Consider the following 27,816-nt stretch of genomic DNA (forward strand, 5'->3'; position numbering starts at 1 on the left):
AGTTATATTTCATGCAATCTCCAGGGCAGGGAAGGATGTCATTGGGCTTTCATTGCTGTCAAGGAAGATCAATGTACATTACTTTCACTATAAAGTCAGACTGACTGACTTGTTTTTGTAATACAATGTTGTAATGCTCCAAATTATTTTAAGCATCTGTTCATATATAAGTACAATAGCTGCTTTAAATGCTTCTGGACTGGTTTTTAGCCTCTGTGCTAAATGATAGCTGCATTGAACTATAATGAAAACATGTTCATTTTAGGGTCATAAATCTAACGACTGTATTTTTTTAATGAAATTTAGCTGAATCCCACCATTTCAGAAGGGAAAATGAATATTCATGTTTGTCTAAAGCTCTAGTTCTGGTGGCCCTATTGTTTTTTCATGTCCCTGTAAGTTAAAAAACCATGTACAACTTCTAGTTTAAGTAAACTTTTGCCCCTATTCTTTTGCACCACTTCTCCTGATAGTTTTTTATAACAAACTGGTGGCTGGGATTGGAGAAGCCTGACCAAGTGTGAGTTGTTACTGCTTGCATGTTGGACCCCACAGGTGTTTTTCAGTGTGGAAAAGATAAAATAAAGAAACACTTTCTAAGGAGACAAGAAGACCCAGATAGGTCAAAAGAATGTACTTCATGGACAACAGTGGGTCTAGCAGTATATTATTTTCTTTCTTCTATGAAGACTGATGTATACAGAACACTAGATATTCTTTCAAGCCTTAGCTTGGCACAGGGGTGATTCACAGCTGATTTGTCCATCTTGAGCACCAGTTCCTGCAAGAAAACCATGGAATTGTTGCAGGTATTGGGGTAGATTAGGTAGAGCTGTTTCCAGCTGTATGCAGGCTTTTTGTTATTCGTTTTTACTGTGACGAACTATGTGGAAAAGATGCTGTGAACGAGAATGAAGGAAACATGGCTCTATTTTGTTTTAACAGCTGGCATCTGTCATTCTGTTCATGTCTCCAAGTGAATATCCACCAACTTCATGTTAGAAAGCATTCTGACTATACCAAGTACTTGTGTTATATCGAAAAGAAAAATCCTCCGTGCTTGTCGTGTTTGGTTTATCTGAGTTGTAAAAAAAGTCTCCTGTGTATTCTGGTCCTTATGACCTTAGAAGACAGTCCTAGCTATAGATTTTTTTTCTTGGCATCTGGTGATCAGTGACTTTGATTTTCCTCACATTTGAAAATCCACACCCATCTGTGGGTTCAGTGACTTTAGACAGTAAGACGTTCAGAGGTTAGCCAGGAATCTTCCCACTTCTCATGTTACTGTGTGACGAGCTGCCTGGTTTTGTCATATTCGTCTGCTTTTGCATTCAATAATTTCCGTAAAATGCTTTCTTTGGCTTTGACAGCCAGATCAAATCCCTGGTGTGGGGGTAAACCTAGCATTAACACAGCTAATATATTCTACTGTCACACTAATGAGTTCCTAATTACCCTTGCTTTTTTCCCCACTGGTGCTTACCTTGCTTTACTGATTAATATTCCAAACACATGGTACTATAGGTTATACTGCATTAATTTGTTTACAGTAATTTTTCTTTCTATGTATCCTGCATAGTATTACATTTGCTTTCCTTCCATAGTTTTAACCTTTGCGTTTCCAACAAAATCCTGTATTATGTTTCTCATTTGCCAATCAGTATCCTCTGGCTGGCTTTATCTAGTCAGCCACTCCTATCACTGTAGCATGACAGTGTGAAGAAAAAGAGTGGATGAGCTTGCCAAATTTCATTTTAACTTGGGCACACTTTTTATTTTTTTCCCCTACTGCCATTGTTGATATTCACTATAGACACCTGGGATATCTTGGATTGACATACGGTCTCTCAGATGAGAGGGTGGTAGAAGTAATAATGATGGGAATTTCCTATTTAACCAGTGTTTTTCTTCTTTGAGTGCCTTGTAAATTGAGTCAATATCATTCTGTCTTGCTGAAGGCCAGAATGGTGATTTATGAAACGTTGTCCATCAGGATAGCAGCAGAGCTGAAATGAATCTTAATTTCTGTGGGAACCCAACGTGCTGTGTTTTTTAACAAAAGCAAGAACAACAATGAAGAGTATTAGTAATAATTTGTCACCTACTTTTCCTCTTAATACTTTGGTACAAAACCAGAATAAAAAACCATAGTCAAAAACCTGATTATGTATCTCCACAGATACATAACAGTCTTGCTACTGTATGCCTAACTGACATAAGGTTGAAATTCCTGGGTTGGAACCATGTAACTGTGCATAAATAAGGATGGTATTTTCCAAAACACTTAGTCTTGGCTAACTGTCCTTCTAAACACAGTACCTTTAGGGAGAGTGTGGCTGGGCCAACAGTGAGCCCTTTGGAGAAGAGCATTCCATGCATAAAGGAATGAATAAATCAACAAGATTTAGCAAGAGAATCCAGGGAGAATCAGTCTTTCTGGAGCCGTTAGGTGATGGTTAATAATCAAACTTGATTAAGGACATGATCTGCTGGCCATAAGCCACAGAGTCAAAGTGCTTTAAAATGTTAGGCCTTCAGTAATGGTCCTGTTCTATTTTTGATTGCACTGGAAGCTATACTGAATTCTGTATGCACACACAGCCAGTTGCTACTTCTCCCTCCCCACAAGAAATGGAAGCTCCTGAATCTATCTGAATTACACCTTGTGATATTTGAATCAGGTTTCTTAACCTGTATGAATGGTTAATATTGAAAAGAGTCTCTGATAGAAAAGTAACGAGTTTTTGGTTTTGTTTTTGTTTTTTCAAATATTTGTTATGGTTATATGTTTCTGGCATATATAACAGAACAGTCATTAGTAAATTATGTGTTGCAGGTAGTTTACTTTGGTCAGTTGGTGTTAAATTTATCTTCTTCTGAAGCACAAACATAACAGTGTCAGTATTTATAGACATCAAAGGTTAAAGGCTGTAGGTGCTGCTATAGGGGAAGAAAGAACCTTTTCTTTGGTCAAACCAAAGGATTTGCAATGCTGTTTGATGCCAGAGTTCTAAAGGTTAGGTAATAAGTAATGAAATTTCTGGGTGAAAAAAACATTTTTAATTTTTTCATCCTTAATTCTTTCCATCATGTGCTGCTTAATAACTGGTGACAGATATTTTCTCTAGTGAAATTAGCTAACTCATTCTGATTTTTTCCTTAATGGAGTAGGAAATAAAATTATCCCTGACTGCCAGAGATCAATTAATTGATTTGTCTGGTTCTGTCAGAAGCAATCCTTCTGCACCTTTTTTTTCTTAAAGCTTTTCAAAATCTATTTGACAGAAAAAAATTTGGGTTTTTTTCTGTCAAAAACTACTGTGTTCACAGGGTAAGTAACTTTGAATCTGTGAGGGAATAGAGGGCAAAAAGAAGGTGAAATAGTGACTTAATAATGCTAGGATTCTGGTGATGATGTATTATAAAACTAGGATCAAGGTAAGTCATTAGTTACCAATCACAGGACTGAATGAACTCCTTATCAGTCTTTTCGCTCCTCAAATTCCAGGCTGCAATTTGTAAGTGTCTAACACTTACACTGGTGGTTTATGTGTGTAAGGGGTGGTGATGATTAAAAATAAGTGCAAAAATGAAGTCCAGCTTCTTCTAAAATGCGTGCAACATTGCCCTGGAGAAAGATCAGAAAAGATCAGTGGTCTCAGAATTTGCAAGACCCTACAGGTATTAGACCAAGTATCAGTAGTATTCAGAGCTGCTGAAAACAGGATCTTCTGCCTTAACAGACTAAGCCTTTATGTGGCAAAACATCCCTGTTGCCTACCAGATGGACAACAGTATTTCAGTGTACTTAGTCATGAAATCATCCCTTCAGAGAGAAAATGCAGCAGCTCCTTTCCTCAGCAAACTGAGGTTTGGCAGTCAACCATGTCACTCTTGTCAGGATGCATACCTGGAAAATACACATCATATTCAGAGGTTGACACCTTACTTCCCAGAGTCTTTGAGGTACAGTGTCAGGCTGTGCAAAAAAACCCAACCCCATCATTTGAAAGTCTAGGACAGAGGCGAATCTTGTTACTTTGTTCATAACAACATACATTTCTTCAGACTTCCCATGTGTAATGAAATACAAATCTCTTTTAGACTGTAAATCTGTGTCATTTTGAAAATAGTTACCTAGTTCATTTATGATGCATGGATTCTTTTTAATAAAAATGAACCCCCCCACCAAAAAAAAAAAAAAAAAAAAAAAAAAAAAAACAAAAAAGAAGAGGGCTAGTAGGCATGCTGAAGTGATGCATTTCTAGAGTAATGAGTGCTGTCCCTTGGAACAGATGTATTGACAGAACTGACTTTTTTTCTTGGCATGAAGACTTATTATTTCTGTGACTCTTGAACAGACCTTCACTTTAAGGCAGCATCAGATCCGCCCCCCCTCCTCAAAAAAAAAAAAAAAAAAGCTCAGGAGTAAGAAGGCAATGACTGTCTATGTGGTCATACTGTGACAGTCAAGAACCTGTTGCACTGAACTGACAGGGTTGAAAGCAGCGTAGCGCAGACTCATACTCGTGAAAGTAGCTGCTGTTCAGTAAGCTAAACATCAATGTCCCAAAGTGTAGCAACTGTCCAGGAGAATCATGTATGATGAGTTATTTTCATGACAGTTGGTGAAGACCATTCTCTCGTTTGGTTGGTTAGTGTAGCCATCTTTAATTTTCAGGCACCCTGTGTCTACCAAAGAGAGGTGGGATCTTCAGTGCCAGTGGTAGGGGTTAAAGATTGAAACTAAATAGAGTGGAGCCTAAGATATGAGACATTTCTGCAGGTGAAGAACAGCATTTCAACAAATTCCATTGACCGATGATCAAAAAAGGGGAAAGTAGGATACTCTTGTATCTGGAAATTATCTTTCTCCTTCAGATAAGCAATACTCTGAGTTATCTTACCCTAAATACATTAGGTAACTGTTCTGTGTCACTTTACTTACAGAGAACTGAGCCAAAAGCCAACTCTAACTCACGTGATAGGTTGGCTAACCAAAGCAATATCACAGAATTAGTACAATCTAGATTCAGAAATAAGGGGCCTGGATAGATAGTACTCAGGAACCTGAGACAATGTTTCACATGTTAGATGTGGCAGAGGACCTTAGTGTGTCCTATCTGAAATGCAGCCAGTGTACAGTGATGAAAACTGTGTCTTGCCTGCTGGAGTTCCTTCTTCTGTGACCTACTGTGGCCAGTTCCCTTTGTGTCTTTTCTGCCACTTTTGTGTAATAATTGATGATTGTACGATTAACCAGAGGTTGTAGAATCAAGTGACATTATGCAGAGAATATGCGTATCCATCTGTTGCATATAAGTGTGTCACACTACAATGGTTCAGTGAGTAGGAGAGAAAGGAGAGGTGAACCTAAGCAAGACACAAGTTAGCAATTAGACGACAGCTTCTTGTAGAGTATGGCTCACTATCCTTTGATGAAAGGTATACATATATAAATATATTTATATACACATAACTGGTCTGCCTCGCCCACAGCTTGGGACTGTCCCTAGGCTGCTTCCTGATAATAACCATAACAGATAGGACTGATATGCCTATTATCTCTCCTTTCATAGGATATACTCTCTTGCTCTGTTGTCCTAATGTCAATTTTTCTGAGCTGCAGAAATGTCTCCATGAGGGAGTTGCTACAAAACGCTGCACACTGTCTCCTCAGCCCCACAGGCTACTGTGAGCACAGTGGACACCAGATCATATAGGTAGTTGATGTAGAAATCAGAGGATAACTTAATTTCTGTCTTCAGAGTACTTTGCAGCCTGTGGCCAGATTCTAGACAAAGGGTCTTAAGCTCAGGATTAAACATGGTGATCAGCAATTAATTTTTTTTTTTTTTTTCAAAGTAGAACTTTGTGTCAGAAATGGAAAATGCACCTTCATGAAGGATCATCCCTTCTCTGGGACCTGACTGGAGCAGTGCAGTGAACCCTACAGGACAGGGGATCAACTCTAAGGGTCAGGAGTCTTAGAACTAACCTGGCATTTCTGACAAGAGCACACAATAATGTGTTTGCGTGTACAAAGAGTATAAAGTTAAAATAAAAAACACTCTACTGCTCAAGTTTCTACCCAAGGGGAGAGAATAAAAGTTATATGAAAGTTATATGAAAGTTACCTGAAAGACATTGGTCTCTGTGGAAGCACTACTGAGGGTTGCTCAGATATTAGTGATGAGTATCATATAAAAATCTCATACAGAATGGGATTAAAAAAGAAAAGGCTTGTCAGCTGGTGTGTTTATGTAAACGTTTGTAACTAAAGGCGGCTATAAGATTTTTGGATGTTTAGACAAAATGCATACCATAGCAGAATGGACACTTTGAAGTGATCTTGTCAGCAATGGGTTGTTATAACAGAATAAAATAATACAAACATCTACATCTCGGACAATATAGGGGTTTCACTGTTCTTCCAGCCTCAGTTTTCAAGACTGCTAAGCACTCAGGAAATCAATTCAAACAATGTGTCATTATATGTTAATCAGGCTTCTATAGACTTCTTCAAATCTCCTGACATTAATGGAAGTCTCACCATTGGCTTGTTGGATTGTGTCTTCTCTGATTTACAGGCTGGCAAGCAACGCACCTCTGTAACTTGTGCCTCTAAAAAGCTTCTTTGTGATACTTAATATTAATCAATGACATTTCTAGTCAGATTTCTATGCCTGAGTTTGTAGCTAAGCCTTTGGCAATGTCTATGCTTTTGATGCAGGTCCTACCCCTTTTTTTAAAAGCTGTGTTTCCTGGAGTCAGGCATTAGACAAGAAACTCTTGTATTATTTAAAATTAACGTTTTAATGCTCATGATTGCTATGAAAACCATGGAAGGTTGTATCCCAAAGCTTCAAAAATAATTTCTTATTTATTAGTTTTAAAATACATATTTAAAATATTAACTCCAGGTTACATTCACTTGTTAAACAATCCCTTGTTGCTAATCAGTGCAAAGAGTGGAAAGGAAGTGTGTTCCTTGCAAGCCTTTTATTTAAAAAAAAAAAAAAAAAAAAAAAAAAAAAAAAAAAAAAAAGAAGAAGAAAACCCCAAACTTGGCTAACTGTTGTGTTTGGCTGACCAAAAACTAAACCTTTGTCCCTTAACATCTGGATACTAACTCCTTTAAGGAAAGCAAATATCACCCCAATCCAAGTGACATTTACATTGCTACTTTGATGACTTTCTGAGAGAATTATGTCAGAAAGTAGCTTAAATTTCACCTACCATGATTTACATTTACATGGACATACGCTTCAAATGTTGACTGCAGTTCCTAATTCATAGAGTTACAGATGGACCTGTGTCTACTGCTGGGAATCTCTCAGCTCTGAGCATGTGTGTATGTGGAGGGGAAGAGAGTCTAAGCCCTCAGGCTTGTGAAAGGATGTGTACGTGTTGCAACATTTTTTTACTTAAGAACAAGTGAAGTGACACGTTTTTTAAAGCACTGAACTTAACTAGAACAAGCCAGAAACATGACACTAGCATAGATTGTGTTGGTGCAATTATTCTAAACAAGAGAGGGTGCCAGAAATTACTGAATGAGCATCTCTGGTAATAAAATAACTCTGAGGTGCTTCAAAAACCCACTGTGTTCATTGTGTGCAATTTTTTGGGAATGGGAAGTTATTCCCCAAGTTTTCATGTGAGGGTGATTGTGGGGCTTTGCAGTTCTTCTGGCTCTTTTCCTCTCTAAAGCACTTTGCAAACAGCAACTAATTGAGGCAGATGAAGTTATCTGTGTTCAGAATGTGTTATCACGTTGTTACATGCTGCGCATATCCCTAGAGGAAGCATGGCGTAATCACCAGCAGCAAATCTTGTCTTTAAATATAGGACAAGATGTTGAGAGAACAGCTACCCTTCCTACAGTTCCTGTTGCAAGAGGGGAAAAAAAAATATCCTATGAGGGTAGTCAGTCTCTGGAATTTGCTGTCCGGAGAGTCTGGGATATTTCCATCCTTGGAAGTTTTCAAGATCTGACCGGATATGGCCCTGAGAAATTTGGTCCAAATTCAATAATTGGTTCTGCTTTGAACAGGCATTGGGCTGGAGACCGTCCAAGTTCCCTTCCAGCCTGAATGACTCCCTGACTCTAGGATGAGTGTGACCATAGCCTTCCTTGGCATCGAAACAACCCTGTGCAGCTTCCATCTGCATCACTCAGTTTCAGCCCATGCAGTAGACACTATGTTTCAGTGATTTATTGTCAGCATCATGGTCTCCAGTAATTTGTCTAGCTGTTTATCTTACAGCACAAAATAGGTTTATTTGATTAACATTAAAAAGTTATTTTTGCTGAGAAATGCAGCTTACAAATAAAATTAAGTTCTGCTTCTCATCTATATGCAATGCTCCACACCTTAAGTCTTAATGTTATTGTGTCCAGTTCCTCAACAAATGTGTCACATCCTGAAGGACCCCAATTTTCAATGCTGTGCTTAATGCCACCTGATTCTAAGAATTTATGGGGTTTGTGTCATCAATTCTCCGTGATATCATTAAGCACAAATACTCAGAGGGTAAAACGGTTAGACCTGAGTGCATTAATGAAGATCACAGCTGTCTCTAGCAGACCCAGGAATGAAAAGCAACCACTTACTGTATAAAGTCTATTGGTTCAATTAGAAATTCACCTCAAAGACATGGTTTTAGCCCATTAATTGAAAACCTTTGCTTTGCTGAACTTAAAACTTAATTAACTTTAAGGGTGATCAAAGCCACTCTGTGATACTCCAGAGGATAATACTTTAAATTTAAGATCTCTGCTTGTAAAAATGTTTCTATTTTATGAATTGGATTCATAAAAATGGGCAAAGCACTGCTCAGTTGCACACCAAGAACTTTGAAGAAAATCTTAAGATGGTCAATTTTTAATGTTATAGATGATAGAATGAGCTGTCTTCCAGGTTAATGACTGACGAGCATTAAAAGCTGGCTAAATCCCAAAAGTTTCATTTTAGTTTCTTCTTCTCTTTTTAACTATATTTTTTTACCCAAGATTTTAATCTAACATCACACCTTGCATTTTATTTCCTAAGAGAGTGGATCCCATCTGTTTGCGTGACATTCCTTTCGGCTAGCACTCTCTGTATGATATATTTTAATGTATGTCTTCCAGGAGCAAGCAGAATGCCTTCTCTCTCTGTACCCTTACTTCTTGACTTCTGAATTTTCCTGACGTGTCCAAAGCTATCCACCTGGGTAGCCAGAATATCTATATCAAACTGTGCTCTGCATAAGTATCAATGCCTTTTATCTTTGGATCAGAAATCACTTTACAACCTTTACTGATCCTTCAAAATGTCTTCCTTAAGTCCTAGTTGTTTATAGTCTACAGATGGGAAAAAAACTGAGACAACTCTAACAAGACTAGGATTAGAAAGAAAGCTAGGAAGTGAATGTATTGATTCACTAGATTATAGTTAAACTTTTTTTTCCCTGATACCTATGACTAAACAGTGGCCAATTTGCTGAATGTTGTACAATGTGTACTTTTAAATAAGTTGTTTTAATGACTTGATATCATTGTAGTGTTCATGACCAAGAAAAATCAGCTGCCATCCCATGTGTGAAAGGTGACTGAAGTAAAGTGAGCACACTCTTTCTTGACATATGACTCAGCCAGTTCTTGTTGTGCTACATGGGCACCAAATGGGAGCAGAACAAGTGGTGAATCTGGCCCATATGGGTTGAGAAGTGATAAGATGACATTTGGAGTTCTCATAAGCTCTCAAATTAATATAACATTTCTGGGCTCTCCAACATGTGTTTGTTTTAAATATCCATGTTGTCCAGAATTTTCCCTCTGATATTGCACATGCCTGGTTTCAACTCTGTATTGATGATTGCTGGGAATTATATGTGAAAAGTTTCACACTGCCATGCAAATTAGGGTTGAAGAGAAAAAACACACCAGTAATTTCTCTCACTGTTATGTCCCTAATTTAGTGCCCCATGCCCATCATTTTCAGAGAGGAAGCACTGCCTAGTGGCTAGGAGATGTGGTTCAGCTCTATTGCCCTGCCCTATATTTGAAGAAATCTTGTCTCTTGTCAATACTGTCCACACACTTCAGCACAGCTTTGTAAGGTGCATTTTAATGTAACTGTTCCAAACTCAAATGATCTATGACTGTTATTATTTGTGGGAGTAAGTAATGAGTTTGGGGAAATTTCCTGAGGTGGGCTTGAACAGCCTTTGAGCTCATCAGCTATTATCTACAAACATTGGAGTAGTAATAATATCTCAGAATATTGTTCTTAACAGGGTACAATCACAAATTCTCAGATGCTGTGATAGTAGAAAACATCATTGTGCATGGGAAAATTTTGTTCTGGAGTCTCTCTGACTTTTGTTTTCCAGATACTTTTGTATTCAGCTTAAAACATCCCAAAGTCTCATTTTCAGAATGGAAAACTGTACACGATCTCCAGATAGATCCTTTTAAGATGGCTTATGTTGGGAACCCAAAATCATTACTCTTTTTTGACACTTCATCCTTCAGAGTTGCCTTGAGATAATAACTGTTTGTGTAACTGGATAGTTTAATTCTATGGGTGCAATCAAACTATATGGTGTGTATACTGCAGACAAGGTGCACTTGAGATGCAATGGAAAAAACAGTTGGCCTTTGTCCTTGCATTAATGGAGTTCAGTATATTGTGTGTCTGGATGGGAAGATCTTTTTTAGCACTTTAATTACTTACTGTGCTTGCTGCAGCAAAAGTGCATTAACAAACGCAGATCAATTTCTCCCATCAGTCCATGTCCACTTTGTTACTTCAGAACGTTCACTCATTTGTGGGGGTAACATCTGCCAAGAAAAGGTTTCACAAATAAAATGCAGCTGAAAAATTAACTGTTCTTTAGTAATCTCTTGTTTCTGTTTGGCTATGCGTGATAAATCTTTATAATGATGTCCTGCAACAAATGAGAAGTCAGTTTATAATGTGAATGTTTGGAGTGATGTCTGCAACCAGCCAACACCAAAAATGCTGAGGAAGCCATGGATTTTTAATTTATTTTGTGGTTTTTTTGCTGACCAGTTTAATGTATTCTCCTTGGTTTAGTTATGGCCAGGACTCACAAGTCCTCCTCATAAGATAAACTTTGCGAAGCAGAGGAAAGAAATAAATTGATGTAATAGACCTACTAGAGCTTAAGAAAAGTGACTGGGTGTGAAGATTCTCAGATAAGAGCAGCCCTGGTTTGTTCAACTGCTGCATAATGAAAGAAGGCTAAATCCTTTAACGGAAGACATACTGGACTAAAGTTCTTACTTTTGGCAATGGGCACAATACTTAAATGTTCAGATTTTAGTAAATAGATAATTTCATTTAAGCCAGTAGGTCAAATTATCAGTTTGGGATGAATAAATCTATTTAGGGCTTGCCCTAAATGTGTTCAGATAAAGAAAATACACCTCTGCTCCCCTACCTTATGGAGTTATTGAAAGGCTAAATACATTGGCGGTTTTTGGAGAATAAACCAGTAAGAAATATTTCAGAGAATGAAGTGGATAGGAGGTCTGTAAGCATTGAAAGCTAAGAATTTTTTTTTATCTAACCTGAGCTTCTGACAATTTTTGTTCCCTTACTTAAAGCCGTCACACCCATTTCTACACAGGGTTTCTCTGAAAATCCTTGATCTCTGATACACGCTACAGCTCAAAATTGAATTAAAATTGCATTATGAGTCACAACAGGCAACCAGCTTTCCCATTAGTTTGTGACTTGGTGTTTGCAAAAGGGTATGGATATGTGTGATCTTCTAGCAGATCTCACCAATGGTACTGTGCCTTCTGATAACAAGAAAAAAGCTGTCTTTCATTGATGTGGCAGCACTTTGGATCCAATATTTTGCTTTAAGAACTTTTTTCCAAGTAGAAAAGAGCTATTGGATGAAGTTGAACGTTGGTGTTGTCTTCCTTCACTTGCCCTGTCTGTGATGATGTGGCATCCCAGTAAGATGGAAAACAATCAAGAGTACTAGTAGTCTGTGATTCCAAATATATTGTATTCTATTTCAGATAACATACAAATGATGCAAGTTTCTGGAAGTCACTGCTCCATGGTTTAATTGAGTTCCTGTAGCAGTGCTGTCTCTTTTAACTTCCATGACTTTTCACAAATTCTATAGTCAATAAGATAACCTGTCCTTATGGCACTGATTTGAATAATATCCAGCCTCTTTTGGCTCTAGGAACACTTGAGTTCTCATCTTAAAGTTGTATGGTACTATTCTTGTAATTACCATTTGAGCTTTTTTTCTGGGGGAAAAAAAAAAAAAAAGAACTTTTTTCTGAAGTGTTTTCTACCTCCACTGTGCTCAGTGATGTAGAACTCAGTGTTTCCCTGTGAGGACCCACTGGGACAGTGCCCAATTTTACTGTGTTACATGTTCTAACTGATGAGACTGGCACCTATCTAAACCCATATCAGTCTATTTGTTGAGTTGGTGAGATCTCTTGAAGGATGTAACGTTCATGCCTTTTGGACATCTGTCTTTGTTCTCTGTATTTCACAAGAGAATATTGTATTTCAGTGTGAAAATAGTTTCCTCTTGCAAGGTTTGTTGTCTACAGCCCTATATGCATCATCATATCAAAAGTTTTATGTCCTACATGCTAACTCTGCTTTCCTGTGTTAACATTGCCATAATTTTTGATGAACAATGAGAGAAATTCTGTTATCTCACTCAAACTTTTGTAGCACCTAGATTACTTCCATGGTCTTGCAGCTGATGGCTGAAATTTTACCCTTCTATTATATCTTCTTGCCAGTAAGAAGTCATTAACATTTTCCCCTGTTGTCAGCTTCTAATGCTTCTCTCCTTGAAAGCAATGCTGGGTTATTCTTGACCTATTGCACTGCTTCTCGACTTTGCAGAACTTAGTTGATGGTCAAGCCTTTTTGCTACCTGCTGATAGACACTGTTCTTTTAGGATGGTCCAATCCAAAGATTAGCCTGGTATCGGATGGCATCCTATATTTTACAAGATTCTCTCCTAGCTCTGTACCAGCAAGGTACACAATACGCTGAAAGTCCTGGCAAAGATTAATGATAGTAGGGAAACAGTTAAAGGGAGCCAGTGAGGCTTCAATTCTCTAAGGTAGGTGGCCAATTGATTTGGTTGGAGAGAGAAAGAATAAACAGATTAGGATTACTTCATCAATGTCTATCCATACTCTTGCGATGCTCCTGAAGTGAAGAGAATATTCTTAAGATTAGGCTGCTGCCAGAGTTATTATCTGGTTGAAATTAACATTTATTCCACTATAATGAAACACCGAGTTTACAGATTCAGGCACCGTCTGAGATTCTTTTTAGACTTGCCTGTGATAGGGGTTTGAGGAGTCCTGGCTCCCTTTGCAGGATCTCATATGTTTGATAAAAGATTTCACATATCTGTCATTAGTCTCTTAAATGCTGGCATGAAGATCCAGATCCAGAGAGGCTTGTTTCTGATGGTGTTATCAGACTGACTGTTTAGGTGCTTTACTTTCCAGAGTGGAATTTACAAATCTGATACATAGTGAATGGACAGAACAAGATAGGTGAGTCACTGTATTCTGAAACAGGTTAAAGGGTTAGAGAAATAAGAATGTGTAGCTCCATCACAGTGAATTCACTAATGTCAGAGGAGTCCTCAGTTTTTATTCTTGCTTCTGCTACTGCCTAATATACAATGCTGATTTGAGATCCAATTGATATTTTTATTCGATGAAAACAGGAACAGCCTCAGCAGGAATGAAAACAATACCATATGGATAAGCACAGAAAAGATAAAAGATGCAGATGATCTCAGAAATGGGAGGGAACTGGACCTAGCTATGGTTTGACTTAGGTCACAGAAAAACTGCAGAAAAGTATAGCAGCACTCTCTCCTCTGGAAGGAGTCTGCACAGACCTTGACTGAGCAGATGTGATACTGAACTTCAGCAAAGTGTTCAACACTGTTTCCCACAGCCTCCGCCTAGACAAACTGGCAAGATACAGACTGGATGGGTGGTCTGCAAGGTGGGTAGGAAATTGGATAACAGGCAGCAGGCAGAGGGTGGTGATCGATGGTTTTTACTCAGGCTGGCAGCCTGTCGCAAGTGGGGTCCCCCAGGGATTGATACTGGGCCCCACACTTATTCAACATCTCCATAAATGATCAGATTGACAGCACCCTCACCAAGTTTGCTAATGACACCAAGCTGGGTGGGGAGGTGGACACGTCAGAAGGGAAAGCCGTCTTACAGAGACCTGGACAGGCTGGAACAGGGGGCAAGCAACAACTGTATGAGGTTTAACAAAGTCCTGCACCTGGGATGACCTAACCAAAGAGCCCAGTACAGGCTAGGACCTGTGTGGCTGGGGAACAGCCTTGCTGAAAGGGACCTGAGGGTGCTGGTGGACAACCAGCTAAATGGGAGTCAGCAGTGTGCCACTGCAGCAGCAAAGGCAAAGTGGATCTTGGGATGCATCCATCGGGACATTACTAGCAGAGATAGAGATGTGACCCACCCACCCTGCTCAGCACTTGTCAGGCCACAGCTGGAGTACTGGGTCCAGTTCTGATCCCCACAATTCAAGACATGGACAGACCGGAGAGGGTCCAAAGGAGGGCCATGAAGGTGATCAAAGCAGGGCTGGAGAACCTGACCTATGAGGAACAACTGAAGGAGTTAAGTCTTCTCTCGCTGGAGAAGAGCAGGCTCGGGGGAGACCTCATCACAGTATTCCAGTACTTAAAGGGCTGCTACAAGGAGGACAGAGGCTCTCTCTTCAAGAGGAGCCACATGGAGAAAACAACAGGCAATGGGTACAATTTACACCAGAAAAGGTTTCATCCCTGTATAAGAAAGAAAATTTTTACAGTGAGAACAATCATTCACTGGAACAACTTCCATAGCAACATGGTAGAGTCCCTATTGCTGGAGGGTTTCAAGATGTGATTAGACAGGCTGCTAGATCATTTCATTCAGGCTCCCTTTCCCATGAAAGGCTGAGCTGGGTGATCTTTTGATGTCCCTTCCATCCTAGGCTATTCTATGATTCTTTGACTCTATGAAAAGTATTTGATTTGTGGATCCTGATGGAAGATAAGTGTGGGTTTCACTTCTAGCTGTTTCAGAAATAAGTCCCTCCTCATACCAAAAGCAGATTAGCAACCAGCTTGGAGACTTTACTGGTGTAAGGCTAAGTGGCTGCAAACTCTTGGCACTTCCAGGATTTGGTGGCAGCTTAGGTGGACACATCAGTTGTCTCTACTGCTGTGTTATTCAGAACTGCTCTGGTTCTATTTTGTGTTCTGTGAAAAATTTCTCCTGGCAGAAAATTTCTGAAACACAAGTTTTTGTAATTCCTTACATGATTAATATTAATATTTTTAGGATTAGCTCAAAAATGAGGTCAGAGCTTTAGTAGAGGGTACAGATTCATGATGCAGTTAGGAATGAAAACTCTTTTCACCTCCCTGTACAGATTTTCTGTAAAGGAGAGAGGACTCATATTGACAAAAACATTGTGAAGAGAGGTTGCGATGCAGTTAGTGCTGAAACCATTCTGCAGAAAATGGGATTTCCGTCTCTAGAGCTGTCAGGCTTGTGCCAGCACCGAGTGTACTTTTAGAAGAGAGTATTCATCCTTCTTGGAAGAGAGAGAAAAGTCCCTCCAGTGCTGCTGAGAGTTCAGTGAGAAAAATAGGTAAATTTGGGTAAGATCTCATATTTAGCAATTAGTTTTATTTTTGTGGAGTGAGTGGGTAGAAATAGAGATGACCCATTTCCTGAGAAAGAGTAGGAAAGAAAACCTGATGCAGAAAGTAAAAATGAGGAAAGTAAGGAGAAAGGGAGGAGGAGAAGGATGATTTCCTTGGGGTGCACTGATTTGGTCACACCCAGTCCTTGTGTGGCAGAAATGCACCTGTGCCTGAAAGTCTGGAGTCTCTTCATCTACTCATTCAAGGGGTGAGTTTCTTGATTTATCTCTTGAAACACTGTTTGTAGGAAAAGGAAAGCTGAAGAGTCACTCTTATCCAGTGGATCAGGTGTCCATGCCCAGGCGCTGGCAGGGGGGCTCTTCAGGCAGGGCCTGTGTGAGGAGAGGCCGGGGCTGCCCCGTGCCGGACACAGCCGGTTCCAGCCGGTCCCAGCCGGCTCCACAACGGCCCCACCGCAGGACACGGCTGAGCCCCTCAGCCAAGCTGGGGGAAAACAGGTTCCAGAAAGGGCCGAAGGCGGCACAGGCAGAGGAGGAGGAGGAAGCCGAGGAGGGAGCGGCAGCAGCAGCAGGAGGAGGAGGAGGAGGAGGGTGGGAGGCGGCGCAGGCCCGCAGCAGGGATCCCCTGCAGCCCTGGAGAGACCCCGCTGGAGCAGAGACCCACCCTGCAGCCCGGGGAGGGCCCCACGCCGCAGCAGGGGGATCTTTCCTGCAGGAGCTGCGGCCGTGGAGAGCCCGGGCGGGAGCAGGTTGTCCCTGAAGGACTGCAGCCCGGGGAAGGGCCCGCGCTGGAGCAGGGAGACGTGTGAGGAGGGAGGGAGCGGCTGAGAGGGGCTGGGGGGGACGGACCGCAACCCCCGTCCCCAGACCCTGCGCCGACCCTCGGGGGGACACGAGTCGGGAGGGAAGGGGTGAAGCTGGGAATGGGGAAAGTGGATGGGAAGGGAGACACCCTTCTTTATTGCTCCTCCTTTCCCTCAGGGTTAAGCCAAAGGCCTAGGAAAAGGGCAGGGAGCAGGTATTGTTTTAATGTTTGTCTTTTTTTCTTACTACTGAAAATGTATTTTAATTGGCAATAAATTAAATTAATTTTCCCCAAATTGAGTCTGTTTTGCCCATGCCTGGTAAGTGATCTTCCTGTCCTTATCTCAACCTATGAGCTTTTTCTATCCTATTTTATCCCCCTGTCCTGTTGACGAGGAGGAGTGAGTGAACAGCTGGGTGGGAGTTTGGCCCTTAGCCAAGGTTAACCCACCACAGATACACAACGTTTGCAATTACAAAAATATTTTTCTTTACATACAAGGGCAGAATATTTCATTTTGCTGCCAAAGAGTTTTTCACTACGCCATGAAGAATCACATACAAACAGGGACATTTTGAACTCTAAATGCATTGTTACAGGAGCTAGAAGTAAACTGACTCAGAAAAGTATACAAGGTGGATTATCATAAAGTTCTTCTTAATTATTTTAAACATACTATTAAACTAAAAAATGGAAAATCATTCTGTTGCATTCTGAAGTGATCAAAAACCCCATACAACTCAAATGTAAACTTTGAACCTAAATTGCAAGTTTATTGCAAAACATTTCACTTGTGTGATGTTTCCTGAGAACCTGCACACATCTACAAACACCGATACAGACATTTTCTCAGTTAAATGCTATTTCAAGAAGCCTTCCTGACTTAGCTTTACCACAGGCTCCAGGCAGTGTATGGAAGAGCCCCAGAAAAAAAGAGTGAGAGTGTGTGGCGCAGGAGCTACCAGTAGCTGGTAGGTGGTTGTTCACAGCAGCCATCACCATTCCCACCATCAGCATTTCCTTCTCACCTTCTTGGCAGTAGGAGAAACACCTCTAACAGCCCAGGGAACCTCACCCTCACTTTGGAAGTCATTGGAGGTGGCAAGAGGAAGGCTTTCCTCAGCCCTCAAAGCTCAGTCTTACACAAACATTGAACAAGGTGACAGGTCTGTCTGGCAGCTTCCTCCACGATACCCACTGCTGCTCTGCCAGGGCACGACAGCAAGTTAGTCAAACACAACTGCAGCACTCCAATCCAGACTCCACAGCCATTTATCACATCAAGTTTCTACAATTCTCACCCCAGTTTTATTCTCAAGCTCTTTAACTTTTGATGAAGGTAGACCTAAAATTAATAGTGTAATAGGAAGGCAATCCATACCCTCCTTGCAGTACAGTAAGTAGCCCTTGTCTCTAGCTAGAAGGCTTAGTGGGTCTAATGAAAGCAAACTTCTCACCTACAAGGAGATGGTAGCATGCAGACACAAGGAAGCATGACAAAGGGAGTTGTTCATTCAATAAGAGGAAATAATTAAATTCTAAATGTATGGCAGCCCTCCTTTTTATTTTTTATTCTGACAGAAAATCCTGTTTTAACAACAAATGCTGTGCAGTTCTGCAGACCTGAGAGGTACTTGGTGTGATTCATTCTCACCCAAGCAAATGGTATGCAAGGGCTCTCAGCATCTTCTTAAAGTGCTCAGCATGTCCCAGAATCAAACATAGATATGTCTACAGTCCAGGATTTAGGGCTGGAAGCTCTCAAGAGCTGAGTGCTCTGGGTACGATGTGGAAAAGATATAAACAACTTTTGGCAAACGAGCACTAGTGTTAACAGGAGAGCTCCCATATTTCAGTGCATTACTGAATCAGAGCCTACACTTGGCACTTGATGCTTTTGAGGCAACGCTTTCATTTGGATCCAGGTAAGTTGCAACCTTGATCATTTTTATACTTCTAGCTTCATGTAGACTTCATCAGAACATCTCTTCTCTGCAGAAACTTGCAGTCCTACAGGCCATAAAAGCTCCAGCCCTTGCATCCCTGCAGCTCTCTGACAATTATACCAACCACCACTCTTTACATCTCCTTTTATGCTCATCTGAGGGGCTCTTGCCCTTTTATGCTCATCAAGATAGCAATGCTGCCTTTCAATTGGTCCCATATCCATACTCTTAAAGCAATTTGCCCTTTACTTCCCTTTCAGAGAGCGTAGTAAAGTAGGGGTGAAGAGGGCGGGCAGTAGAATGGTGAACAGCTGAGTAAAATGAAAGAAATGTGCTTTATTGTTGGAAAAGAGAGACAGAAAGGAAAGGGCAGAAAAATAAGGACCCCAATAAGGATATGAGTACTTATATCCTTGTCTCAAAGGCAATAAGAAACCTTGAAAACATAGCTTAATTTAGTCTCACAGTCAAGTAGTAACCTTTTTCAGTTTGCTCTTACATTATGTGAGCAGCTAGAGATCAAGAAATTTTGTGCTCTTCTAACTGAAGCACCTGGAGAACCTTACACTGTGATAATCTCAGAGAGATAAGTAACCCTTAACTGACCTGGGTGAAACAAGAGGCACTCTGTAGCAATCATTTTATAGATATAAAATGAGCTGAGTATTCCTGAAAGTCATTGGTTTTTTTTCTTGTTTCAAGCTTTTATATTATATCTTTCTTACTAGAATAAGACAAATATGGTGTCTCATGAGAGTTCTAAAGTGTTTCTGTAATGCTTGTAGACTGAAATGGATAAACAGGTTTGGAGATGTGGTTATTTACGCTAAATTTTTCTAAGTTTTGTATCTCATTCCTGGAAACAGGAGACAACAGAAAATGATAGCCAGGAAATGGCTTCTTGGAGGCCACTGCTTTAAAAATTATACAGATTTTTTCATATCTCAGAATTTCCCAGAAGATTGAAAGCCAAAGTGACCTTGAAACAGAGATGCAAACTGAGTGGGGACATAATGGGTATGTGTACCCCAGCAGACCAAGGAGAGATTTTCAATTCATTCACAGCCTGGCAGTTGTCTAATCCCAAATGAACACAAAACCTGAGTATCTTCTAGCCATTGACTCTGAACTAGCTTCCAAAAGAAGGAAGTTTGGGGACATAAGCAAAGTGAAGATGCAGCGTGATCTGACACACAGTGAATCATGATCCTGGGACAAGTTGTGACACTTAGTCCATCCAGCAGATCCCTAAATTCTGCTGTCACTGAATTGGTCAGCTCAAATATTTGGAAGTCTCATACAAGTTGCACACTTCCTATGATGGAAGAAAGTCATGCACATAGGTCAAGTTGCATGATCTCAGCAAAAGACTTGATTTGTCCAATGGCTATGCCTGTATCTCTCGCAACTTCAGTACAGTCTCCTGGTCCCTGATCCCAGCCAACCATTGCTCTGGTACCGATCTACCATCACAGGACTCAGTTTTGGTCATTGCTGACTGGCTGGCAGAACGAGGAAAGGAGAGGATACGTGTTACCATACTGCAATTCGACAGTGCCTCCCACCAAGGCCTGACATTTAGAGGAGCCCAAAAGGAATCCACACCCACTGCTGCCTCTTGTCCCCATAGCAATTTAGTGTTACTGTCCCTGCTTCACATCACTGACCCAAGCCATCAGGTCTCCGCTCTGCTCAGGTGCATCAGCAGATACAAGGTTGAAGCGTCTGGCAATAGCACACAATGCACTTCCCAAGGGCAATGTAGAGATGCATAAAACTGAGCCCAGCGATGGCAGATCAGTACCAGAGCAAAGAGGAATTCAAAACAGCCATGCATCATAAATTCTGAGAATTCAGCATTTCTATCTGCGTCCAGCTGAATTCCTAAGGTACTTGTCAGAAAACAGAAATTTATCTCAGAAGTACAAAGACACTGTTTCAGTGGTTTCTGCTGAAATTAAGCTTTATTTATTCTTGTTGGGTATTTTTAAGGGGAGTATATTTTTTGCATTCAATTCACAGAATCATAGTATACCTCAAGTTGGAAGGAACCCATAAGGACCATTGAGTCCAACTCCCTGCTCCTTGCAGAACTACCTAAAACTAAATCATATGACTAAGAGTGTTGTCCAGATACTCCTTGAACTCTGACAACCATTTCCTAAGATGTCTCAGGTGAGTTTGAGAGGAATTTCATCCTGTTCTCTTTTGGAGCCTGAATCCTAGAACTCATTACAACTCTATTTTCTCCTGTTAAAGAGAATGGGGTTGCAATGGTTCAACTCTTCTCAAAATGAGGTTCTTAATTCAGAGAGACAGCCTTATTTATGAGGGTACCTCCTATGAGATGTAAATACAGATTAACACATAACTGTGTCATACATGTAACAAATAATGAAATAAAAAAAAAAAAGCAGCATTTCCTGTTCTAAAAGACTAAAGATCTCAGTACAGAATCAGAAACAAACACTCAAACAACAGCTAGGAAATGTGGACACTTTTCAGTGTTTCATGATTAGGGCATGGAGCAAAAGCTGTACAGTTTTTGTACAGAGCATTAGTTTTTTGATGTTTCACATATCCTGTACAACTCCATAAGACAATAAAAAGAAAGTGATATGTCACAAAAATGTAAAAGAAATAATGCAACCCCTTGGCTCATGTTATAAATACTTTCTAGGACTGGAAGTGGAATTTTTAGCAAAGGAGAAATTAGAGCTTCAGTGTCTGGCAGGAAAGGACCACTCGAGCTTGCCCTTTCAAATGAAAAAATAGGATGTAGAACATGAAGACCAACTGCATAGTAATCAGGACCTGGCTAAGTAATAATTGGAGCCTGTATATCTAAACAAGCAAATTCAGTCCTTGAAAAACAGCTTGAAAACCAGTGGCAATTCATGTATAAATAAGCTATAGAAAGGAAAATTAATGGAATGCAAGAAATTAAGGAGCTTGAAGAACAGTTAAAACTTAAAGTAACATCACAGACTTCTGGAATGCTTAGAGAATACAAGGTAGAATTTTTGCAAGCAGAAATAAAGCAGAAGATGGATGAATACAATAAGTTTTTATTAGAAAAGGAGCAAAACCATCAAGAATTTATGGCTTGTGACAAAGAAATAGAGAAACTGGTGGCACACATACAAAAACTGAGAACAGAGGTACTGAAGTCTTGAAGACGGTAAGCTAGTTGGAAAAACAACTACAAAAAATTAAGAAAGTGGAAACAGAATTTAAAAAAAATGAAGAAAGATTACAACAGCACCAGTACAATAACCTGATTCAGATGTCTGCTCTACAGTTTAAATTGGATGATACAAGGCATGGCATACCTACAGAAGGCAGTTCTGATCAAGTGCTAAAGGAACAGTTAGAGGCAGAACAGGAAGCACTTGTGACAAAAGAAAGAGATTGCAGCCTTATTAGACCAAATAGAACAATATAAAGATAATTTGATCAGTAAAAATTAGGAGATATCACAGCTGAACTTGCAGTTAGAGATGCAGGAAAACTATAGGACTTCCAGCATCACTCAGCTTCAGTCAGAGAATGCACACCTGAAGGTGGACCTGGGTGTTGTGGGTTGACCTGGGCCAGCTGCTAGATCCCAACCAGCCTCTCTCTCACTCCCCTGCCTCAACAGGACAGGGGGAGAAAATAAGACAAAAAAGCTCTTTCGTCAAGATAAAGACAGGGAGATCACTTACCAGTTATTATCACAGGCAAAATAGACTTGATTTAGAGAAAATTAATTTGCTGATATTTAAAAATGGAGTAGGATGCTAAGAAACAAAAACTAAAACACTTTCCCCCCACCAACTCCTTTCTCCAAGGCACAGCCAGCCATACTCTTTCACTCCTCACTCCTCTCCCTGCCTTTTTCCCAATCTCAACCTTATTCCTTCATTCCCAGCTCCTCTACCTCCTTGCCCCTGCCAAGTGGCACAGGGGCTGGGGACGGGGGTTGCGGTCCGTCCCCCCCAGCCCCTCTCGGCCGCTCCTCCCTCCTCACACGTCTCCCTGCTCCAGCGCGGGCCCTTCCCCGGGCTGCAGTCCTTCAGGGACAACCTGCTCCCGCCCGGGCTCTCCACGGCCGCAGCTCCTGCAGGAAAGATCCCCCTGCTGCGGCGTGGGGCCCTCCCCGGGCTGCAGGGTGGGTCTCTGCTCCAGCGGGGTCTCTCCAGGGCTGCAGGGGATCCCTGCTGCGGGCCTGCACCGCCTCCCGCCCTCCTCCTCCTCCTCCTCCTCCTCCTCCTCCTCCTCCTGCTGCTGCTGCTGCTGCTGCTCCCTCCTCGGCTTCCTCCTCCTCCTCTGCCTGTGCCGCCTTCGGCCCTTTCTGGAACCTGTTTTCCCCCAGCTTGGCTGAGGGGCTCAGCTGTGTCCTGCGGTGGGGCCGTTGGAGCCGGCTGGGACCGGCTGGAACCGGCTGTGTCCGGCACGGGGCAGCCCCGGCCTCTCCTCACACAGGCCACCCTGCAGCCCCGCTGCCAACATCTGGGCACGGGCACAGAATACATCATAAAAGCTTATAAATGGGCTGTATCAGTGATCAATATATGTTTTATAAGCATTGTTCTGTACTGATACATGTTTTCCCAGTCAGCACCATCTACAGCCGCTATGAGCACTGTGCTGTTACAGTTTGGTGGGTGCTCATGAAGGGAAAATTTGCAGACAGACTGCTCGTGTGCAGATGTTTGTGGACCATTGACACTGGCTGTTCTTTAGCAGAAAGGGATCAGACAGTTTGTCTGAAACATTTGTGGTTGTATTGTAGGGCTTCCTCATGCACATGGGTATTGCACACTGTACTTGCTTATACAGTAATGTGATCATTTTTCTGATATGCTCCATAGGCTAATTTATCTGTCTGTCTTCAATCTGAGGTGTAAAATTATCACCTTTTCCCATGTTCTCCTGTTTGAATAGCCAAAGAACGCACCAAAATAGTTATATACAAAACAGCCAGTAAAGGAACAGGGGATGGATTCATACAGTGCACTGCCATTTGACTCACGCACTTTATAGACCTGTGAAATATTATTGACTCTGTTAGATATGTAACCTAAGGCAATATCACCACAAGCAAGGAAAATCCTCTGTTGTTTGATGCAAAGTCACAGAATTTTTTATGGCTATGCCTCTGATTTTTTTCACTGAAGTGAAAGGAGAAATAGTGATCTGGTTGCCTCTTTTACCCAGGCTTTCTCCCTATACCTTCAAGACAGGTATTGCTTTTCATTTTTCACTTTTTCAGCATGAAGCTAACTGGATGGGAGGCTTTTTTTTTTTTTTTAAGTTTCAGCCCGCAATGTCTGTATAGGAAATGATAGTGTGTTTGACTGAATATTGATTACTGTGTTTTTCTGGGAATCAGCCTGGATGATCACAAATGTTTCCTCTGTCCTGCATAAACTTCTGGAATATGTAGCAGGCAGCTCTCAGATGGTAACATGCTTGGGAATCCTCTTCTGGGGATCATCAGTGCAGGACAGAAAGGTCTGATAATGTTTCCAGAGAGGGAATGTCATTTTTTTCCAGCTGAAAACCCTTTCTTATGGCCAATGAAGTTACGTCTTGCATAGAAATTTGAGGTCTCTTCTCCTGCTGTTTTCATGAAGTAATCTGTCTTTTTCCTTGCCTGTAAAGCTTTTCCTCACTGACTTCCAGAACAGTTTGCTGCCTCAGCTCACCGGCAGCAGTAGTTCAACAGAGAAGTTTTGTTGACAGGGGCTGCCGGAGGGCAACTCCAACAGTGGTCTGTGGAGCAACAGAAACTCCAGGCTGGCTGATCAGGCTCAGCATACAGCTAGTTTGTTTGCAGTGTGTATTAGCTTAAGGGTTGTTTATTAAAATATAGCCTAACTTGAGATGAAAGCCTTGGAGCTGTTCAGGTATAATTCAAAGCAGGTGGAAACTATGGAGTTTTGAACTTGTCTGGCTCCTACGACAGTGTTACTGAGCCAATCTTTTTGATTTCCATGCTGCAGGAATGATCAGGGAGGAGCAGTGTGGTCTGTCTTGGTGGGAGTGATCTGGTTTGGTAGCGTGATGGATCAATATTATCCAACAAATTGCTTCTCTCAAACTACTCATCCCTTCTTAACCTGGGCTTTACAATGCCATTACCAGGCAATGGCAGGGGAAGACAAGTAGGCAGCAACCTGTAGGACTAGATGTGAGCTGAGATGCTCTGGCATTGATCTGAGAGGAGGAAGCAAGGGAAGGATGGAGTCCAAAGTGTCAGTAACAGGGCTGGTACCAGCCTGCTCCCTTGACTTGTCTCTGTTGGTTTTGATGTAAATCCTTTGGGGTTAGGTACTGCCCTGTGGTATGGTTAGATCACTAGAGAAGGCACAATGAATTATCTGAAGCTAAAACATTTTATTCTCCTAAAATTAATTATTTCTCCTGTGCATTTGAGTGCAATGTAATAATTAACAAAGACAGCAAAAAACCCACAACCCTCTGCACCCTGCCTGGTCATTAAGTGAGCACTTAACATCTGAGAGTGATTTAGGTGCTCGTGAGAGGAGGTCTGACCACCACAGTGCCAAGAGACTGAAAGGTGTCAGTAGCTTTGCCTCTTGAAGGGGGAGGCAAGGGGAGGCAGTGCCACCCAACACATCTGTTTCTGGAGTCAGGCTCCTGAGGGAGGCTTTAAGGTCAGCATGCTAGGTGAGTCAATACAGGTCGTCAGGGATTAATATGTGTCCTGGCACAGGAAAACAAAGTGAGTATTCAAATTATCTATTTAATTGTAAAGATGAGAAATTCACAAATGGCCAGTGAAGGTGGTGATGGCAAATTCGTTGCTACTAGGGTGCCCCATGCAGTCTGTCTGGCAAGAGAAGAGGGACTTGGAGTGGTATGCACTGTCTGCGTAAGTAATGTTGGTCCTGCAAATAAGAAAGATCCATGTCATATAAATCATCTGGAAATTTACTGAGCTTCCCCTAAAAGCAAATTGGCTTTTTCATTCCTGCTTCTGTTACAAGGTTGTTTCACAGTCTTAATCCTTTGCCAGCTACAACTTCTTATGTCTAAATTACATTTATTCATGGGCAGTTTAAATGTGGTTGTTCTTGTGCCAATGTTGTACTTTCTTGTACCTCACTCTTCTTCTTCCTTCCTGATGTTTTTCCTCCCAATGTATTTATAGATGGAGAGGGGATCTGATTGCTCTGTGTTTTGCTGAGTTAAGTGTGCCAAGTTCCTTTAGTTCTTTTCTTAAAATCAGCTTGCTGTTTCCTGATCTTCCCTTACACAGCGTCTCTTCCACATTAGCTGGAGATTTTCCGTGGTCTCCCTACTTTACTGAAGTCTAAATAATTTTTTCTGTACTGCTCTTGTCTTGAAAAAAAAACCAACCCACAACCAGCTGCTTACTCAAAGAGAGGTACTACCTAGCCTAACTCTAATGGGCCAGACCTAACCTAATTGTAGTAAGCCAGGAATTGTATGGAAATTTCTCATTTACTTCCTAATTATTCTTTCCTTCAAAATCTACTGTAAAACCTTATGTATTTCTGGGGCCACTCTCAGGGACCCGTAGTGATGTCCAATTCAGCCCTGTGAGAGACTGAAAGAGTTAATGTCTCAAACACTGTGGTGGGGCAAGTTCTGCTTAACGACTAACTCTTCACAACAAGGAACTCTGCCTAGCAAGGAACCACAGGTGAAAAGAAGCGGATCAGCACCCATCAGCAACAGGAGGGGGAGGGCGTGCGGGAGGGTGCGCAGCTCCCTGGTCTGATAATGCCGAGCAGGGCAGCTCACCATGCGTGGCCAAAAATCACGTCTGCAGGGAAAGGGAAGTTACTCCCCAAATGACCCCCCAAGCCCAAAGGCTCACAAACTGATCGTGACACCTAATTAGCCTAATGAGTTTGAGCACCCGCCTGAAGGAGGAGCAAGGATGATAAACGGGCGTGAACTGAAGCCCCAGGTGCACCCCCCCTCCGGAACTGGACCCCTCGGCTGACTGGACCCACGCTGGACCCAAGACCGGTGAAATATTTCTCTTTTTCTCTCTCTGTCTTGTTCTTTTTCCATTATCCCCACATCCCATCCCTTTAAGACACAAAACCATTGACCAAGTCTGGGACTAGGAGTGGATCCAGCTGCCCCTGGGCCCTTCTCTGAGGATGAGTCCAGAAAGCAAGGGGGTCTGCTCTGAACCTCCTGACCCGACGGGAGGGATCTCCTCATTCCCTGAATTGATGTATATGCTTACCATGGGTTACACCATTTACTGAGGTAGTCTCATGCCAATTCCTGTTGTGAGAGACCCCACCACCTGCTGTTACACCTTCCAAGTTCAGTTTGCTCCTGTCATGAGTAAAATCTTTAACTGATCGTTTGGTGTCGTTTCACCTTAATTTAGCCCGAGGGAATTCTGAATTAAACACAACTCCCTGGTCTGTCCAGCCCGTGTGGTGACAAGCCCCTTTGCAAAATTACTGTTTAGCTTCTGCTCATCACCAGCCCTTCTGTACCATTATGGATTCCTTGCATCTGTTGTAAACCTGTTTTACCAAGCGTCCAGTTCATGTGCCACTTCAGCCAAGGTTCTCCAGCTTCATCTTCACTAAGCATGCTGACTTCTTTGATTTTAGCACTTTGACTGTGATCTATTTCAAAGCTTTGTACTCCCTCCCTTTAGTCTTCCTATCTGTGCTCTTCATTAAAAAAAAAAATTGTAAGCAGGAGGACAAAATAGCTTGCTATTTTTGGAGGCAATATGATTTATCATTACTCTCAGACCCATGTCACTATCAGGCAGTCCTTTCTTGCACATATGTGGTGGAGGACCTCCTGTAACTATTTTTTTGGTGGCTTTTGCAGTGTTTACCTCAGCCTGATTTTCCAGGTTTAGGAATAGATTTTGACCTCCAGGTCCTGTTCCTATTCTTTGTAGTTTTTCTGTTCATGGCTCATATCATTTTGGAGAGGTTCACTCAGCTGGGTAGAAATAAAGCCCTTGTCTGTAGGATTTCTTCCCAAGCCTTAAATGGAGGCAGCAGCTACTTGCATAAAGAGAGAGAAGCCATGTCTGTGCAATTGCCTCCACCCAGACAGCAACCAACCCTCAAGGCTCTGCTGCTGCAGTGTCCACACAGCGAATGTTCCACTCAGCTGAGAACAGGTCATGTAGACTCTAGGAGAGCTCAGGCCACTAAACTGATCCCTCTTTTGCTTTGGTGGATTGGAAGAGGCTGGTAGGATGATCAGCCTATGAGGCCACTTCCCGATGCGACTATTAGAGCCAGCTGGAGATGGTTTGCTTCATTCTGAGGAAAACCAGAACCACTGTATGGTCAGTTGTACCTGTTGCTT

The 27,816-nt window shown here is 41.6% G+C and overlaps 1 protein-coding gene and 1 long non-coding RNA gene across 2 annotated transcripts in view; one reads left to right on the forward strand and one right to left on the reverse strand.

Moving 5' to 3' along the window:
• The window catches only part of FAM135B (family with sequence similarity 135 member B), a 270,746-nt gene that overhangs the window by 123,554 nt on the left and 119,376 nt on the right, over window positions 1–27,816 (forward strand). The window lies entirely within an intron of this gene.
• Window positions 8–20,604, reverse strand: LOC121233253. The gene is made up of 3 exons (XR_005932233.1): window positions 20,513–20,604; window positions 10,089–10,098; window positions 8–18 (listed from the first exon to the last, which is right to left on the reverse strand). It is a non-coding gene; the product is annotated as an uncharacterized LOC121233253 (long non-coding RNA).

The sequence above is a fragment of the Aquila chrysaetos genome, chromosome 4 (assembly GCF_900496995.4).
Source record: "Aquila chrysaetos chrysaetos chromosome 4, bAquChr1.4, whole genome shotgun sequence".
Lineage (NCBI taxonomy): Eukaryota > Metazoa > Chordata > Aves > Accipitriformes > Accipitridae > Aquila > Aquila chrysaetos.